Consider the following 16737-nt stretch of genomic DNA (forward strand, 5'->3'; position numbering starts at 1 on the left):
TATGGGGGATCTGTGGATGGCACTGTTATAGGGGATCTGTGGATGACACTGTTATAGGGGATCTGTGGATGACACACTGTTATTTCCGGGGATCTGTGGATGACACTGTTATAGGGGATCTGTGGATGACACACTGTTATTACCGGGGATCTGTGGATGACACTGTTATGGGGGATCTGTGGATGACACTGTTATGGGGGATCTGTGGATGACACTGTTATGGGGGATCTGTAATGACACTGTTATGGGGGATCTGTGGATGACACTGTTATGGGGGATCTGTGGATGACACACTGTTATGGGGGATCTGTGGATGACACACTGTTATGGGGGATCTGTGGATGACACTGTTATAGGGGATCTGTGGATGACACTGTTATGGGGATCTGTGGATGACACTGTTATAGGGGCAAACTGAAAAGAATGGCGTGGCATTAAACAAGCAGGAAATGCTCAAACCCACATGCAGTTGTGCATATATATAGGGGAGCAAATCCTGCACTTGTGGCCCGTTGCTAATGACGATCCCCAGCAAAAATGCATACAGTGGAGGATGCCCGCAGCGAACCACAAGTACCACAATAGACATCCTACACAAGATAGCAATTATGTGGATGTGATAATATAACAATATAACAAAATAATAGCAAAGACAAGTGCACTCTGCAGTCTTACTAAACCCTCAAACTGATGTTAAAATTGAGAGATTAGCCAACATATCCTACGGTGTAGGACATGTCTGAGTCAGAGCACCGCGCCTGCTTTCCATCTACAGGCTACATTTAGGTGCACCTGTGAGGCCTGGGCCATATCAGCCAGTCTTGGGTGGGACTCGCAGACTCCTCCCCCCTCCCATTGCTAGCATGGTTACATGCTGGAGGTAACTGGTGAGTTGTTTGTGAGTCGGCCTCGTGCTCCTGTAATTTGCCCACTGGCTCCTGGTATTGCCCATACGGCACAGGTGGGTGAGTGTTAGGTCCCCGAGCTACTTGAGAAACCTTGGCGCGGTGCTCGGGCTCAGACATGTCCCACTGTTATAGGGGATCTGTGGATGACACGCTGTTATGGGGGATCTGTGGAGGACACGCTGTTATGGGGGATCTGTGGATGACACGCTGTTATGGGGGATCTGTGGATGACACGCTGTTATGGGGATCTGTGGATGACACGCTGTTATGGGGGATCTGTGGATGACACGCTGTTATGGGGGATCTGTGGATGACACGCTGTTATGGGGGATCTGTGGAGGACACGCTGTTATGGGGGATCTGTGGAGGACACGCTGTTATGGGGGATCTGTGGATGACACGCTGTTATGGGGGATCTGTGGATGACACGCTGTTATGGGGGATCTGTGGATGACACGCTGTTATGGGGGATCTGTGGATGACACGCTGTTATGGGGGATCTGTGGATGACACGCTGTTATGGGGGATCTGTGGATGACACGCTGTTATGGGGGATCTGTGGATGACACGCTGTTATGGCGGATCTGTGGATGATGAATGATACCAGGCAGCATGGGGTTTATATAATGGGGACTATTTCTAACACTGTCAGGGGTTGGAGCAGCAGAGTTTTGCCCCTCAATCGGATAACAGAGAGAACAGGTAGAGGGGCAGGTACTGGGCAGATGATGTCACAGCCCCGCCCCTCCCCTGCTATGTAAGGATCTGGAGGAGGCAGCAGCACAGGATCCAGCAGAAGCAGCTCTGTGAGTACCATGCACCCTGTCTGCTGCCTCCTCTATGGCCTCCTCTGCTCCTGCCTGATGCCTCTGCTCCTGCCTGATGCCCCTGCCTCCTCTGCTCCTGCCTGATGCCTCTGCTCCTTCCTGATGCCTCTGCTCCTACCTCTTCTTCTGTCTCCTCTGCTCCTGCCTGATGCCCCTGCCTCCTCTGCTCCTGCCTGATGCCCCTGCCTCCTCTGCTCCTGCCTGATGCCCCTGCCTCCTCTGCTCCTTCCTGATGCCCCTGCCTCCTCTGCTCCTACCTCTTCTTCTGCCTCCCCTGCTCCTTCCTGATGCCCCTGCTCCTTTCTGATGCCCCTGCTCCTTCCTGAAGCCCCTGCTCCTTCCTGATGCCCCTGCCTCCTCTGCTCCTTCCTGATGGCCCTGCCTCCTCTGCTACTGCCTGATGCCTCTGCCTCCTCTGCTCCTTTCTGATGCCCTGCCTGATGCCCCTGCCTCCTATGCCCCTGCCTCCTCTGCTCCTTTCTGATGCCCTGCCTGATGCCCCTGCCTCCTATGCCCCTGCCTCCTCTGCTCCTGCCCCTTCTTCCTGTCTAGTAATAGCCTGAGCTACTGTCATGCAGGGGTAAGCAGGCAGGGAGTGGGGGCCACTATTCAGAGCCTCAGCTCCTATCTGTTTGCTTCAGGCTTTGGTGTAGCTGTGTGGCTCTCCAGCATCAGTTATAGAACTACGACTCCTTTTATGTCTTAGGCATGTTTCTGTATCTTGTAGATATCACACAGAACTCCAGGCGGCTCAGGAGTCTAGTATTAGATAAATGGACACTAATAGAAAGCATTGTGGGAAGTCAAGGAATTGTTATATATGCAATTGTCCTATATTGTATTAAGCAACTGTTCACACTAAAAAGTTATCATCTGTATTGTGTATGTGTCGCTGCAGAAGTTGTGTTAAAGGTTATTATAGCTCCTAGTTATTCTGTCTGGTTACAAGGGAATACTGGATAACAGCTGTAATATAGGAACACAGTATACACTGAGCTCCCTCTAGTGGTGGCTGTATAATCTGTATGTAGTGAGCTCCCTCTAGTGGTGGCTGTATACTCTGTATGTAGTGAGCTCCCTCTAGTGGTGGCTGTATAATCTGTATGTAGTGAGCTCCCTCTAGTGGTGGCTGTATAATCTGTATGTAGTGAGCTCCCTCTAGTGGTGGCTGTATAATCTGTATGTAGTGAGCTCCCTCTAGTGGTGGCTGTATAATCTGTATGTAGTAAGCTCCCTCTAGTGGTAGCTGTATAATCTGTATGTAGTGAACTCCCTCTAGTGGTGGCTGTATAATCTGTATGTAGTGAGCTCCCTCTAGTGGTGACTGTATAATCTGTATGTAGAGAGCTCCCTCTAGCGGTGACTGTATAATCTGTATGTAGAGAGCTCCCTCTAGCGGTGACTGTATAATCTGTATGTAGTGAGCTCCCTCTAGTGGTGGCTGTATAATCTGTATGTAGTGAGCTCCCTCTAGTGGTGGCTGTATACTCTGTATGTAGTGAGCTCCCTCTAGTGGTGGCTGTATAATCTGTATGTAGTGAGCTCCCTCTAGTGGTGACTGTATATATCCGTATGCAGTAATCTCCTGAGCTCCCTCTAGTGGTGACTGTATAATCTGTATGTAGAGAGCTCCCTCTAGCGGTGACTGTATAATCTGTATGTAGTGAGCTCCCTCTAGTGGTGGCTGTATAATCTGTATGTAGTGAGCTCCCTCTAGTGGTGGCTGTATACTCTGTATGTAGTGAGCTCCCTCTAGTGGTGGCTGTATAATCTGTATGTAGTGAGCTCCCTCTAGTGGTGACTGTATATATCCGTATGCAGTAATCTCCTGAGCTCCCTCTAGTGGTGACTGTATAATCTGTATGTAGTGAGCTCCCTCTAGTGGTGGCTGTATATATCTGTATGCAGTAATCTCCTTAGCTCCCTCTAGTGGTGGCTGTATATATCTGTATGTAGTAATCTCCTGAGCTCCCTCTAGTGGTGGCTGTATATATCTGTATGTAGTAATCTCCTGAGCTCCCTCTAGTGGTGGCTGTATATATCTGTATGTAGTGATCTCCTGAGCTCCCTCTAGTGGTGGCTGTATATATCTGTATACAGTAATCTCCTGAGCTCCCTCTAGTGTTGGCTGTATATATCTGTATGTAGTAATCTCCTGAGCTCCCTCTAGTGGTGACTGTATATATCTGTATGTAGTAATCTCCTGAGCTCCCTCTAGTGGTGGCTGTATATATCTGTATGCAGTAATCTCCTGAGCTCCCTCTAGTGGTGGCTGTATATATCTGTATGTAGTAATCTCCTGAGCTCCCTCTAGTGTTGGCTGTATATATCTGTATGTAGTAATCTCCTGAGCTCCCTCTAGTGGTGACTGTATATATCTGTATGTAGTAATCTCCTGAGCTCCCTCTAGTGGTGGCTGTATATATCTGTATGCAGTAATCTCCTGAGCTCCCTCTAGTGGTGGCTGTATATATCTGTATGTAGTAATCTCCTGAGCTCCCTCTAGTGGTGGCTGTATATATCTGTATGCAGTAATCTCCTGAGCTCCCTCTAGTGGTGGCTGTATATATCTGTATGTAGTAATCTCCTGAGCTCCCTCTAGTGGTGGCTGTATATATCTGTCTATTTTTGTGCAGTACAACATGTGACTCCTGTATGGGGCACTCACTATCAGTACAGCAGTGCAGTGTGTAATATATAAATTTATATTAGTCATTATGTAAACCTGTTTGTTCCAGGCCTCCTTCTAACACCCCTAGTAGTCCTTCAATCGCCCTCTTCCTTAACGCTGCTTCTTAGTTATAATTCCTTCTTGGAGATCTTGGTGACAACGATAGAAGGCTTTATATTTACTTTGTATTTTTTTTATTTTGGAGGAACCTGTCCATTTAGGATTAGTGCACTCGGGGGATGCATGTGATTCATAAGATCTAATGTTCTGCTAATAAAGGGGTGCTCTGACTTCAGCCAATCACATTTATCCTCTAGATGCAGTTAGTACCAGGCACTTACTAATGTATTGTGACTGCCTCCTTTGCTGCGTCGTTCATTTTTCCATCACATTATACACGGCTTGCTTTTTCCTATAGTGTACAAGCGCGACCACTGCTGCTGGATTGCAGGGTGGTCGTAATCTTGGATATGAGCAGTGTATAATGTGATGGAAAAATGAACCCAGCCAGCAAAGGAGGCAATATGGAGACTCACAATACATTAATAAGTGCCGGGCATTAACTGCTTCTACATGATAAATGCCGCTTGCTGAAGTGAGAGGGGCCCCTTTAATTCCAGACAAGTTGTTTTGTGTCTTGCACTTTCACATTCAACACTAATGATTGCTGACAAGTGCACACACCCTGCGCTCACAGGCAGTCTTCCCTCTAAGCCGTGGGGTCTGCTTAGAGGTGGGCGATAGGACAATCAAACAAGAGATCATCGCCGACATGTTGGCCAAACACTAAATCTAGCATACTAGTTACTCTGCTTACCATGGGAAGTAAAACTGTTTATTTTTCTCATGTCATAAAATGTCAATCATCTGCCAATTTCCTTTTGGAAGTATATCATGTAGGCAACACCATACAACCAAGATATAGCATCTGAAAAGAACATGCTTGCAACTCAGCCAATCCTATTAACTTCTTCCCTTCAACCTTGGAGAAGTAAACCTAGTGGAAGACAAGAGGTACATATGTGATGCAAACTAGTGGAGTCGAACAATACAGTAAAGCTCTGACTGTACTTACCAATACATGTGAAGTAACAAACTGTTCAAACATCGCAACGTCTATCTTTTGCTGTGACCCATTTGGAAAAGACTTTGTCTAGGTGAAGCCTTTGTCCAGAATTCAGGAAGAACTTGATCCTCATGAGAATTTCCCAGAGTGGCACTTCCAAACGATTGCGACTTTTTGTCTTGATCATATTCATTAGAGTGAATTTTACAGAGGCGTAGCTAACGGCTCATGGGCCCTGGTGCAAGAGTTCACCTTGGGCCCCCCTTCCCTCAGTGCTTTGTGTGTCTTCTTATGTAGCACAATGGTCTTTGGGCCCCTCAGGCTCCTGGGCCCGGTAGTGACTGCTACCTCTGCACCCCCTATAGCTACGCCCATGGAGTGAAACCACGTTCACAGTCACAACTGGAGGCAAGGAAAGCTCCACCGATATCTGCTAGGGCTGCAACATCTTTAAATTGCACAAGATCTTGAAAGGACTGAATCAAGCCACATTTTGTTTTCTTGGCTATAACAACTCTTAAATCCTGGTATTGTTCTGTTACTGTCGTCACTAGATCTTGGTCATCATCTTTGTATGGCAAACAATCTCCAGAGTATCTTGAAACAAGTGTTGCAATTTCCTGACAACCTTTTTGATAATGTAATGTACCACTGAATGTAGACCTATCGAAAATTCTCCACTCCATCTGCTTATTTTCTAGAAAACTACATTCCAAATGTAGACATAAGCGCTCCACAAACCTAATAATCGGAGCCATATTGACTTCATTATCTTCCATTATTTTACACACTTGCTCACTCCAATGTCTCACCCAAGAACTGTGAACGTAGCATCGAGAGTAGTAAGATAGTAACTCTGCTAGCTGGCTGACAACGTCGGGGAAAAAACATACAGAGCAGCAGAAAACTGTGGGTCCAACATATTCTTCTGACAGTATTTAGCAATTGGATCGTTGTGTTTCTCTACTTGTTTGTTGCAATACGCAAGTAACACTTCAAGATTTCTCATTACTGCCCGTAATGTGTCATGGGACTGGTGCAAGGATTGGTGCAAGGATTTTTGCCACCCTAGGCAAAAGCTAATTTTGCCGCCCCTTGACTCCGCCCATTGACCCGCCCCTTTTTTTGTCACCCACCTATTTATACAGACTTTACCCTTCATTGTGGTAAGGTCATGTTTTCCCACAGATCCCCACGAGTGTCACCCACCACAGATCCCCACAAGTGTCACCCACCACAGATCCCCCACGAGTGTCACCCACCACAGATCCCCCACGAGTGTCACCCACCACAGATCCCCCACGAGTGTCACCCACCACAGATCCCCCACGAGTGTCACCCACCACAGATCCCCCACGAGTGTCACCCACCACAGATCCCCCACGAGTGTCACCCACCACAGATCCCCTCCCCGGCCCGCGCCGCCACCTCCTAGCTAATTTATTCAGTTCACTTGCCTCTGTGTAATCTCGCACTGGCAGAGGCATCATCGAACGAGGTGCGCTGGAAGACGGCGCATGTGCACTTTGCTCAACGATGCCTCTGCCTGTGCGAGATTACACAGAGGCAAGTGAACTGAATAAATTAGCTAGGAGGTGGCGGCGCGGGCCGGCGCCTCCAGCAAGAGTGCGCTCTACGCGGTGGCGTACCCTGCTTATGGGTGGCGCCGGCCCTGTGTCTAGATAACCAATGAACTTCACATTCCAGAACTTCTGAGTTCTTTTAACTCTTTCTTGACAGATGACCTACTAAACATAGTATAAACTGTTCTAAGAAACATCTCAATCTCGCCCATAAGTGACACTTTCTTACATGCATCCTCAATTCCTAAATCCTCTCGATGAGCTACACAATGTTGTTCAAGCAAATGAGGGATGTCGTTACGAAGTCGAGCAGCAACACCATTTTGCTTTCCAAGCATAACAGAGGCTCCGATGTGAACATCACCATTTTCTGCAAATCCAAGTGACTATCAGAATAAAACTGCTTAATGGCATCTGTCACTGAACTGCTATCGCAGCTGGTTCATTTTGTAATGCCGGAAAAATTGTGTTAAAAGGACATTTTGCCCTCATCAACTACAAGTGTGTGAAAAGTGGCCCTGCGTAATTCAGCCATCATTTCAGCTTGAACTGTCTCATTAATACAGTCTACAAATTCAAATGCATAGTTTTTCGCACGCCAGGACTGTGGAATTGCTGGATACTTTGCCACGTGATCATGTATGTCTTGGACAGAATGCATCCATATTAATAGCCAATAAAACATTATCAATCAATATTTTTATTTGTTTGCGACTGACAGCTTTGCGAAGTGCTATTTCTGCATTTTTTGGGTCTTTCCTCTGCAGTTTGAGCCAACATCTGTAATAAACCTCCCGAATTCTGTCGTCTAAGTTTTGCAACTGCCTCAACGTGGATTTTCTGCTTTATATGCCTCTTCAAGTAATCGAGCTTCCAACTGTCCTCCCACCGTTTTCCTGCAGTAAAGTCACCATTTATACCTGCTTTCAAGCACATATTGCAAATAACCGCATTTTTGCTGTCCCGAAATGGAATAACTTCACCTAATTTCACCTTCTGTTTTACGGCAGTTTGGCATTTCAGTTTCTATGACCTCACATGGCCATTCTTTTTTAAAATGACTGCTGGACTTTTTTTGCAGTTAAAGCCCTAGATTGAGGGGGTGTATTGACTAAAGATTATTATTTTCCCTTTTTTTTTTTTTTTTTTTTTGGTCTGCAGTGTGGAATTTCAATCTGTATCACCAAATATCATCTATATGGAAGGCGGGGGCTTGAGAAAGATGTATATCTGTTCTACAATCTGGAGATGTATATTTAGGACCAAGGGTAGGATCCTACAAGATCTCTCAAAGGGTGGGATTCATCATCAAAGGCAGTTTTTCTTCAGTAAGAGCAGCTCTGTAGTATCGAGCTCCCTCTACTACAATGTTGATGGTATATTTGCTTAGTTGCTCAATGTGCAGCCGATCTATTATAAATCTAGCCAGTGTGTGATATGGTGTAATGTATCAGGCAGTCCTACAGTGATCGCACTTGTGCTTCTTACCAGGCTCCTGGTGGGCAGTGCTTAGCGGTCAGTCTAGCATGCATGTGATGTGTCCTGGATGTTTGAATACTGCTTGGGAAATTTCAGGTTCGTATGCAGGACATCTGGCGTTGCTGTACTTTCATCCATACAGAATATAATCCAGTGGTCTGAATAAAAACAAATACCGTTGCAACGTGCCAGTCCGCAGGGGTAGAACACGTGAGGTTCACGGTGGGCCGGAATGTACACACAGTTCATCGGTTACTCACGGTTTAGCAGACGCCTCCCTGGGCCGGCGGTCCAGTGAAGGGGAGAACAGCACTGGATTCTCGGGGGCACACTCTGTTACAGGGGACACCGGCCAGGTGGTGATCGAGGTGCCCTTGATGGTGGATGGGTGCTGAGTGCTTGTGCGGCTGGGCCCCTGGTTTAAGTAATGTCGTGACGCCAGCACCTTGGTGGTGAAAAATGTTGAGAGTCGTAGTGATGTGGAGTTAGAAGAATGAGGCAGGTTTAAATCCAGCGGTGACCTTTACTATAACCAGGCTCTCGAGAACAGTTTACATCCATATAATAAAACGGTCTCTGATACACATGCAGGTTGGATGTGAGGAATCCCAGTAACAGGCGGTGCTGGTGATACTGTGTCAGGCTAGGGCGGTAAGTTATGGACTCGCTGATATTCAGCTCCTTAATCTGGTTCTGTTTCTCCAACTCTTTAATGGTGAGGCTGCCGGAAGCGAGTAAGTCCTTCACCTTGAATCCAAAGGTCCTTGAAGCCTGAATAAATGGCTGTTGTCCTTTGTGTTTATCTCCACTCCGTTTCTCTTAAATTGCCTTGCATCTAACACGTCCTCAGCTGCGCTCTCACTCCTTCACTCCCCAACTAGACCTGAACTGCACTATTTATACTGTGGTGCTACCCCCATCTAGTGGTGGATCTATGTAGTGCACCTGACAGCCTGGTAAAAAGGAATATCACAGGATGACACAATACAGCATGATATTACAGATGATAACAAAAAGCTTTTGCAGTTCCCGCATAACCTAGTGGGACGCTGCATACCCCCTTTGTTTATTTGTGTCGACCTCGACACCTTCTGGATGAAGTCTCCTGAAAGATACAAAAGGGGCAAGCATGCAAACAAGCATACAGGTATAAATAACGAATAACATAAAAATGCACATTATGAAAATACACTTTAGTATAATCTTGGTGACAAGGGGCAGTCGTTCTCTTCCAACACTGGTGAACTGGGGCGCTGACCTGGCACAGTGAATAATGAAAACCAGGATAGTCCATAATAAAATCAACAATAATCCTTACAGGAGGCTCACAGGGCAGGAGTCCGTTCCCTGAGCAAAATGTCAATAGAGGAAAACAACGGAGGCTCAGGTACGTTAAAGTCTATCTCCGGGCACAGGGCTTAAACGTTGCAACAAACAAGTAGAAGCAGTTTGTAGAGAGTCCTTTGGGTAAGGCAAAACAATCAAAGTAATAAGTCTCTCACCCGGCTCTGTGGCTTCAAATTGTAGGAAAGGGTACTACTGTGGAACAGGCAGGGCTGGAAGTCGTCTTCTCGGCCTCGGCTGCAGAAAGTCTCTGTAACGAGCAGGCGGTTGGTTGTCCCTTTAGTAGTCCGGTCGGATTTCCAAAGTGGTAGTGACTCCATAGACGTTGGTTCAAGAGGATTTCCGAGGATCCTTCATGAGGTAGTTCTTCTGGCTGGGGGGGATCTGTATTCACCTTTGCGGGTACAGGAATGTTAAGCCACGGCATAAGGAACCACTGTAGAGGATCTGATTCCAGTAACAACTTCTCAATGGCCTGCATTGGTCCTTCTGGTTCAGCTGGTTTTTCAGGCACTTGCACTGTGGATGGAGTTTCCTCTTGAACAGCTCTTTTTTTAGACACAACTTGCGACAGTTGCGATGCACTATTTGTGGTGCTCCGTTTTCCTTAGTGATTTCATATACATCATTCTCACCATTAGGAATAGCTGTGATGAGGTAGGGTTCTCTTTCCCATTTACTATCCAGCTTACTAGTGCGATGGTTATTTCTCAGCCACATATGGTTACCAATTTCTAAAGGTTCTGCTTTAGCAGACTGGTTATAGTCGTTCTGGTGTTTGTTGCGTGCATTTGCCATGCAGAGTTGGACAATCTCCTGGGCATCGGCTAGGCATTTCTGATGTTCACTCACCCAATCAGTTTAGGGTAGAGGATTAATTGAATCTGGAACTTGCACATCCAGGGTGTGATCTGCAGGCAACTTTCCTTGGTGGCCAAACATAAGATAATATGGAGTATATCCAGTAGAACAATGGATGGAATTGTTGTAAGTATACATCAATTGAGGTAGTAAAGTTGGCCACTCGGTTCTCTCAGCAGGTGGTACAGCCCTCAACATTTCAATTACGGTTTGATTCATTTTTTCACAAAGTCCGTTACCTTGAGGATGATAATCTGTTGTTCTTATCTTCTGACAATTGTGAAGTGAACACAGTTCATGGAACAATTGGGAATCGAAAGCGGATCCTTGATCCGTAAGAATCTTTTCAGGCCATCCATAGGGCAACAGGAAGTTTTTCCAGAAAACATTGGCGGTGGTTTTGGCCATCAAGTCTTTAACGGGTACGGCTACTACAAATTTGGTGTAGTGATCAATTATTGTCATGGCGTAGGTAAACCCTGAGCGACTTGGTTCTAACTTCACATGGTCAATGGCCACGATTTCTAGAGGAGTTTTGCTCACGATGGAATGTAATGGCGCTCTTTGGTCATGTCTTTCATTTCTTCCAGTGGCACAAGTAGAACATTCTCAACACCAACTCTCTATCTCCCCTCATTCCAATCCAATAAAATCTGCGGCAGATAGTAGCCTCAGTTTTTTTTTTTGTACCCCAAAGTGTCCTTTGTTACATTTCGAGAACGATTCTGGCATCTCGGCGTGGTATTAGGATTTGGTACAGCTGATCATTGGTAATTGGATCTAGAGTTCTTCTTAACATCAAGCCCTTTTGCATAAAAAGTTGTTTTCAATGTCTCCATAGTTTGAGTAACTCTGGATCTGCATTTCTCCGGCGGATTCGTTCCGGGGTTCTTCCATTGGTGAAGAAGTCTTGAAGTTCACCTAAGACTCTGCTTTCTGATTGCAACTTGATCCAACCTTCTTTTTCAACTTGGGATTTTGGATCTGTCTGGTGTTGGAATTGGAAAACTTCTTTACCTTTTTGGTAGTGATGACCTCTTGGGCAAAATGTCGGTAAAAAGCAGGCATCTCCACTTCTTCCCATACATCTATCTGTTCAGTAGGATCTTCTTTGATAGGCAGGCGAGATTTTCATTTGACTTGCCTGTTCTGTACTTGACAGTGAAGTCATAGTTGGCAAGACGTGAGGCCCATCTTTGTTCTAAGGCTCCTAACTTGGCTGTGTTACGGTGCGCCAGTGGGTTGTTATCAGTATAGGCCACAAATGGGGTTGCTGCGAGATAGTCTTTACATTTTTCAGTGACGGCCCAGACAAGTGCTAGGAACTCTAACTTGAAGGAACTGTAACTCTGGTCATTTTTCTCAGCACCTCTAAGAGATCTGCTAGCATAAGCAATTACTCTTTCTTTACCTTCTTGCACTTGAGACAGGACATCTCCCAGGCCTCTCTGACTGGCAGCAGTGTAGAGATGGAAGGGCTGTTGATAATCTGGATCGCCCAAGAAAGGTGGTTCTGTCAACTTCTTCTTCACGAGTTGGAAAGCGATTTCCCTTTCTTCATTCCATTCAAACGATATCTGGGACTTCTGGTACTTTTTAGGATGTCCTCTCAAGAGCTCTTGTATCGGTTCAGCAATCTGAGCGAAGTGAGTGATGAAACATCGGTAGTATCCTGCAAAACTAAAAACTTCTCACCTCTTTTACTGTAGTAGGAGTAGGCAAATTCCGGACTGCCGCTATCTTTTCAGGATCTGGCTTGACACCTTCAGAACCGACATGTCCCAGGTACTTAACTTCTGACTTTAATAGATAGCACTTAGATGGTTTGATCTTGAGTCCATGCTTGATGAGGACTTGGAAGACTTCTGCAAGATGTTTCAAGTGGTCCTCATAGGATTTTGAATAGATGATTACGTCATCCAGGTATAGAAGGACAGTTTCAAAGTTTTTGTGGTCTTAGCATCTCTCCATTAGTCTTTGGAAAGTTCCAGGGGCATTGCAAAGTCCAAAGGGCATGTAGTTAAATTCAAATAGGCCCATAGGGGTAGTAAATGCTGTTTTTTCACTGTCTTCAGGGGCCATGGGTACCTGCCAGTACCCACTGGTAGAGAAGTAAGCTGAGGATCCTAATGCTGTCAGGGACTCCTAGATTCTAGGTAAAGGATAGGCATCCTTGTGGGTGATTTGGTTAAGTTTTCTGTAGTCCACGCAGAATCGCATGTTACCATCTTTCTTTCGGACAAGGACTAAAGGTGCAGCCCATGGACTATGGCTGTCTTGGATGATGTTTGAATCTTTCATTTCTTGGATCATCTGCTTCACGGATTGGTACATTGTTGGTGGTATAGGCCGGTACCTTTCCTTGATTGGAGGATGTGAACCGGTAGAGATGGTGTCCTTGATTACACTGACTTCACCATAATCCGTAGGGTGTTTACTGAAGGCATGATGATGGTCTTGCACAACTTTTAAGACTCCTTCCTTTTGGTCCTCAGGGGTAGAGATATCCCTCACATTGAGTTCTTTCCACCATAATGTATCTGAAGGGTATTTTTGTGGATTTAGCTTCTGGGCAGATTGTTCAGTGATAGCTGCAGGCCTGCTAATAACATCTTGGAAAGTGACTTGTAGTCAGTGGCGTCTCTAGCTTTCAATTTTTTTTGGGGGGGGGGCACACTGGGGGCCAGGACTAAAGTAGGGGGAGCAGCTATAACAACGATACATTTACACAAGTACGCTTATAAATGCTGCGATACTTTACCCAATACCTAAAACCGCAACAGGGAAGAAAAGTCCTGCTGTCTGTGGTTTAAAAAAAATATATAAAATCACTCAGATTTCAACATGTCCTAGTTGACTGTGGATGAATTTTTTTTTTTTTTAGGGAGGGGGATCTGTGGATGACACTGCTATGGGGGGGATCTGTGGATGACACATACCGTATATAGCATCTTATGCTATATGTGTCATCCACAGATCCCCCCCCATGACAGTGTCATCCCCATTTCCCCCTCCCTATAACAGTGTCATCCACAGATCCCCCTCCCTATAACAGTGTCATCCACAGATCCCCCTCCCTATAACAGTGTCATCCACAGATCCCCCTCCCTATAACAGTGTCATCCCCATTTCCCCCTCCATAACAGTGTCATCCACAGATCCCCCTCCCCGCCGCTCACAGGGGTGTACATTTGACATTTCTAAACTGTAATCCATATCCTGCAGTAACTTTAACTTTAAATCAGGATTAAGCGGCCGCACATCTCTACTAGTACCTTAACCTTCGGCTAGCTTCAGTAACAGGGCCAGGCTACAGCCTAACGGTCCTGCCTGTTAGTTGTTACCAAGCGAGCGCTGATTTCTGCAGGTCAGAGGATACGGATTACAGTTTAGAAGAAATGTACACTCCTGTGAGCGGTCCAGACCAGTGGTGGATCCAGAGCCTGGTCTCGGGAGGGGCACTTCCAGATTAGTTTCTGTCCGCCACCACAACACAAGGATGCTTATAGAACAGACTCCACAGTGTAGAGGTATACTGTATATTGTGGGGCACAGTGTAGCGGTATACTGTATATTGTGTGGCGGTATATTGTGTGGCACAGTGTAGAGGTATACTGTATATTGTGTGGCATAGTGTAGAGGTATACTGTATATTGTGTGGTACAGTGTAGAGGTATACTGTATATTGTGGGGCACAGTGTAGCGGTATATTGTGTGGCACAGTGGAGGTATACTGTATATTGTGTGGCACAGTGTAGAGGTATACTGTATATTGTGGGGCACAGTGTAGCGGTATACTGTATATTGTGTGGCGGTATATTGTGTGGCACAGTGTAGAGGTATACTGTATATTGTGTGGCATAGTGTAGAGGTATATTGTGTGGTACAGTGTAGAGGTATACTGTATATTGTGTGGCACAGTGTAGAGGTATACTGTATATTGTGTGGCACAGTGTAGAGGTATACTGTATATTGTGTGGCATAGTGTAGAGGTATATTGTGTGGTACAGTGTAGAGGTATACTGTATATTGTGTGGCACAGTGTAGAGGTATACTGTATATTGTGGGGCACAGTGTAGCGGTATATTGTGTGGCACAGTGTAGAGGTATACTGTATATTGTGTGGCACAGTGTAGAGGTATACTGTATATTGTGTGGCACAGTGTAGAGGTATACTGTATATTGTGTGGCACAGTGTAGCGGTATATTGTGTGGCACAGTGTAGAGGTATACTGTATATTGTGTGGCGGTATACTGTATATTGTGGGGCACAGTGTAGAGGTATACTGTATATTGTGGGGCACAGTGTAGCGGTATACTGTATATTGTGTGGCGGTATACTGTATATTGTGTGGCGGTATACTGTATATTGTGTGGCGGTATATTGTGTGGCACAGTGTGGAGGTATACTGTATATTGTGTGGCACAGTGTGGAGGTATACTGTATATTGTGTGGCACAGTGTGGAGGTATATTGTGTGGCACAGTGTAGAGGTATACTGTATATTGTGGGGCACAGTGTAGAGGTATACTGTATATTGTGGGGCACAGTGTGGCGGTATACTGTATATTGTGTGGCGGTATACTGTATATTGTGTGGCGGTATACTGTATATTGTGTGGCGGTATATTGTGTGGCACAGTGTGGAGGTATACTGTATATTGTGTGGCACAGTGTGGAGGTATACTGTATATTGTGTGGCACAGTGTGGAGGTATACTGTATATTGTGTGGCACAGTGTAGAGGTATACTGTATATTGTGTGGCGGTATACTGTATATTGTGTGGCGGTATACTGTATATTGTGTGGCGGTATATTGTGTGGCACAGTGTGGAGGTATACTGTATATTGTGTGGCACAGTGTGGAGGTATACTGTATATTGTGTGGAGGTATACTGTATATTGTGTGGAGGTATACTGTATATTGTGTGGAGGTATACTGTATATTGTGTGGCACAGTGTAGAGGTATACTGTATATTGTGTGGCGGTATACTGTATATTGTGTGGCGGTATACTGTATATTGTGTGGCGGTATATTGTGTGGCACAGTGTGGAGGTATACTGTATATAGTGTGGCACAGTGTAGAGGTATACTGTATATTGTGGGGCACAGTGTAGAGGTATATTGTGGGGCACAGTGTGGCGGTATACTGTATATTGTGTGGCGGTATATTGTGTGGCACAGTGTGGAGGTATACTGTATATTGTGTGGCACAGTGTGGAGGTATACTGTATATTGTGTGGCGGTATACTGTATATTGTGTGGCGGTATATTGTGTGGCACAGTGTGGAGGTATACTGTATATAGTGTGGCACAGTGTAGAGGTATACTGTATATTGTGGGGCACAGTGTAGAGGTATACTGTATATTGTGGGGCACAGTGTGGCGGTATACTGTATATTGTGTGGCGGTATATTGTGTGGCACAGTGTGGAGGTATACTGTATATTGTGTGGCACAGTGTGGAGGTATACTGTATATTGTGTGGCACAGTGTGGAGGTATACTGTATATTGTGTGGCACAGTGTAGAGGTATATTGTGTGGCGGTATACTGTATATTGTGTGGCGGTATACTGTATATTGTGTGGCGGTATATTGTGTGGCACAGTGTGGAGGTATACTGTATATTGTGTGGCACAGTGTGGAGGTATACTGTATATTGTGTGGCACAGTGTAGAGGTATACTGTATATTGTGTGGCGGTATACTGTATATTGTGTGGCGGTATATTGTGTGGCGGTATACTGTATATTGTGTGGCACAGTGTAGAGGTATACTGTATATTGTGTGGCACAGTGTAGCGGTATACTGTATTGTGTGGCACAGTGTAGCGGTATACTGTATTGTGTGGCACAGTGTAGCGGTATACTGTATATTGTGTGGCCCAGTGTAGAGGTATACTGTATATTGTGTGGCACAGTGTAGAGGTATACTGTATATTGTGTGGCGGTATACTGTATATAGTGTGGCACAGTGTAGAGGTATACTGTATATTGTG

General features: G+C 45.6%; 1 protein-coding gene across 1 annotated transcript in view; it reads left to right on the forward strand.

The window, feature by feature from the left end:
* The first annotated feature begins 1664 nt into the window (after positions 1–1664).
* The window catches only part of ASS1 (argininosuccinate synthase 1), a 78552-nt gene continuing 63479 nt past the window's right edge, over positions 1665–16737 (forward strand). Inside the window, exon 1 of the mRNA XM_040404863.1 lies at positions 1665–1714. The gene's annotated coding sequence lies outside the window, so the exon portion shown is untranslated. The remainder of the gene's footprint in view (positions 1715–16737) is intronic.

Source organism: Bufo bufo, chromosome 8 (genome assembly GCF_905171765.1).
Source record: "Bufo bufo chromosome 8, aBufBuf1.1, whole genome shotgun sequence".
Taxonomy (NCBI): domain Eukaryota; kingdom Metazoa; phylum Chordata; class Amphibia; order Anura; family Bufonidae; genus Bufo; species Bufo bufo.